The sequence below is a fragment of the Trachinotus anak genome, unplaced genomic scaffold, assembly GCF_046630095.1.
Source record: "Trachinotus anak isolate AG129_WGS33_773 ecotype Australia unplaced genomic scaffold, CSIRO_AGI_Tana_v1 ptg000020l, whole genome shotgun sequence".
Classification (NCBI taxonomy): domain Eukaryota; kingdom Metazoa; phylum Chordata; class Actinopteri; order Carangiformes; family Carangidae; genus Trachinotus; species Trachinotus anak.
The window spans coordinates 2,805,985-2,809,810 of NW_027273871.1; positions in this window are offsets into that span (position 1 = coordinate 2,805,985).

Genomic DNA, 3,826 nt, shown 5'->3' on the forward strand with positions numbered 1-3,826 from the left:
TTACAGCTGACTATTTATTTTTAATTTCTTAAGATCCACGGTGAGGTGTCACTGCGCTTTATGTTTTACATCTGCATTTGTGTCTGCAGGGAGATTCTCTCCAAACACAACCAATAAAAACTGTTTAAAAAATTAAAAAGAAATACTCCTTTACAAGTACAAGTCTTCCATTCAAAAGTTTCCATGAGTAAAATACACGAGTATTCAGCTAAATGTACTTCAAGTATCAAAAGTCAAAGTACTTGTACTACAATAGAATGTCCAATAAAATGATCAAATGTTTTTTAATGTAAAATTTTAGTAACTCTAGCTTTTAAGTAGATGTATTATTTGTAATTGTAGTATATTTCCCTCTGATATGGAGAGGAACATAGGTATAAAGTATCATAAAATGGAATTACTGAAGTTAAGTAATTACCTAAACTGTACTGAAATACAGTACTCGGAGCATTTCAGCATCTTTTAACTTCTCGTTTCTGTTTTATGGACTGTAACCTCACTGTTTTGGTTCAGTCTAAAGCCACTGTACACTACCTGCCCAGCACCAAACAGCAGGCAGACAAAGTCAGATAGAGCAGATCGTGAGTTTATTAATCCCACAGGGAAACTGCAGTTAGAGAGCAGCTGGTGAACTTAGTGGAACAGCTGGTTAGTTTAGCTGCTCAGGAGCAAAATATTTCCTTCAGGAGTTAGTGGAGGCCAAAAGCAGCTGAAAGAAGAGTGGATACTGGACTTGCATTCATCAGGTGACCAGAAACATGACTCCAAATGAATGATAATGTTGCTCTGCTTGCTGGATATTTAAATAAAGCAACCATTACAACCAAACAGTGAGTTGAAAGAGGCTAGGGAGCTCAACTGAGCAAGTACTGATTAGTGCAGTTGAATGTCATGCTCTCTGTGCTGTAAATATCACAACACCCAAACTTAGGTGTGATAATTGAAATATTGACTTAAGTCAGAACTATGTTTATTTAATGTCAATGAACAGCAGAGGGCAGTAAACGCCCATAAAATGAGACAAACAGGTCATATGAACCAAGAGAGAAGATTAAAAAAAAAGGTAAAAAAAGAAAGGAAAAAAACACAGATATGTTGTAGATCATGTCTGAAGTAGTGATATCTGAGAGGAAATGTGGATATTTCCAGATTAGTTAATAGGTGGTAGATTATCATCTGTCCCATCGCTGTGTGCAGTATGGAAGTTGTAGATGTTTTTTGAGGAGGTGTAATTTTTTAGTCAGTGAAAGATAAGATATTTCTTAATTAGTGGGGAAATCTGCAGTGTTACAGCAGCAAAGCAGACAGTGCATAGAAGAAAAACTGCAAAATGTCCGTTTCAAATACTGAAAAGGGAATGAAATAATAGATAATAAAATAATATGTACAATTTTAAATTTACAAAATATTACAAAAATATCACTAATTAGTAATTATAATGTTATTGTTAAAATGCATTAAAGTTGTTTATTTGTGTGTGTGTGTAATAAAGTAGTGCCACCTACAGGTGAGAGGCTGGTAAATACAGCGCAGTTCCGGTTAATCAGCAGAATGAGGTGCAGGTGTGGCTGTTTGACGCCGCCGCGGAGTGGTAGCCTGAATATTTCACAACCGCAAGAAATATAAAGAAAACAGGGGTAAAGACAGGAGTGTTTATAAAAGATGTCATGATTTCATGTCGTAGGCCTGCGTAAAATTTAATTTCTGTTCACTAGCCGCTAAAAGAACATCAAGCCATCAAATGTGAGTAACAGAACTGGAGAACTACTCCACTGTACCTGGAGTGGCCTGCAGTGACAGTGATGGTGACTAATGACTGTGGAAAGATACACTGTGTGTGTGTGTGTGTGTGTGTGTGTGTGTGTGTGTGTGTGTGTGTGTGGCGGGGTCATCACAGTGAACATGCAGGGCCTGGTGCAAGACCCTGCGGGCCACAACTGCTCTGAAGTGAAGCAGCTTCCTGGAAACCCGTGAAATTACCGCATAATTTTACATACAAATGATGTGCGTCATTGGTATGTGACGCACATCTTTGTACTGCATACCTGTTACGTTTAACCACAGTCCACCTTTGCAAAACCTGTCAGCTCTGACAACTCAAAAATGACATATTCCAGTGAGAAACGGCGGCTGCACTGGAAATGATAATGTTAAACATGGCTATGGCTCTCCAGGGAGGGAGAAATTTATCCAAAGAAATCACCTGGCAGCACTGATTAACCCCCCACCCCCCACTTAAAGCTTCCTGACAGACTGTGTCAATACAGGATTTACTGGTCAGTCACACAGGATCATGAAAAGAGACTCGGTATGGAAATTATAAACGTAACAGTGACATTTTTCAAGCTAAACAAACACATTACCATCCAGGAAGCTGCTGATCGTGACTCTACAGTTCACAAGGTTCAGTTCGTTGCTGTTATATTCAGTTCAGTCCAAAAGTTGGCATGAACGAAGACCATTTATAGCTGATAATGGTGTTTTCAGTCATCGGCCAGGGGACATCTAATTCATAAAAGGTAGGTAGTGGCGCTGATTCATTGCTAAAGATTTGTTTATGTCTAACAAACTCCTCCTCAGTGACTGTGAAGGCCATGTTACATGACTCACATCTTTTTCATACCCGTCAAACCATTCAGCGAGCCCATGTGCCCTGTATGAGAGCCCCATCGGTGTATGAGAGTTGTTGAATGTTTTTCTTTGAATTGTCACTCATTGGTGTATGAAAACACAACTAGTAATCGCAAAGAAGTTAAAATCTACATCCTTGGGTTTGCTGAAGTGATACAACAGGTCAATGAAATTCACACGACAAAAAAGACTGAAATGAGTAAAGAAAAAGAAATAAACATACGAACCTTGGAAAGGGCTTGTTGGTTAAACCCTTGAGCCCACAGGAACACACAGACACATCATCCTATAATCACTGACGTGCAGAAAACAAACAGTCCTGAACATGTTTGGCACTCTCAGCCACCTTGGCTGCTCTGTGTTTGCAGAGGATTAATGTAGACATTATGAGGTACAGTGTGCGTTACATTATTTCCAGGCAGAGCTGTGTTGTCCTGGTGTCTTATGATGTGCAGGGTTGTTGAGGCTGAGCTGCGTTGGCATTTGATGGAATGAAGATGCTGCTGGTTTAGCCAAGCTGTTGTTTTGGTGCAGTGTAGCGTCATCTGATCAAACTCTGTTAATGGCGGATCTGGAGCAACAATTATGTCAGCAAATTAATGAGAAGGGTTTATAAACTGTAACTAACGGTTAATGTAATCAATGGTTGATTCATCATTTAATATAAGGGTGGTCATAAGCCATTAATAACATCAGGCTGTTTGGCTTCTGTTAACACCCTTATAAATATTTACAACTGCACACTTGATGGATTAGTATTAACACCCCTTGTTAATGACCTATTAACATTTATCAGTGCAGATGCCTCGTTACCTTTTACTGAACGTGTTAAAGCTGTGACCCTTTACTGATCATATCATTAACATTTGTAACATCAGATTTGATCTTATTGTGAGAAACTCATGATTCTTTATTAAAGATTTTACTCTATTAATGACTTGATTTATGCTTCACATGCAAGAGATTTTGCACAACCTGGCGAACCACTGTTGTTCTCATTAAGAGCTTACACCTGATTTAAAAAGCATTAGTAAATATTTTTATACCATTAATAAAGCCATGAGTTGCCATTAGTTAGAGCTTAACTAAAGTAATGGTTAATAGATAAATTAATAACATGAAATCCCAAATCCCACAGGTTACTTCTCAGATGGTCATGATAATCTGAGTCTCTGCCTTGATGGATGGTTGGATA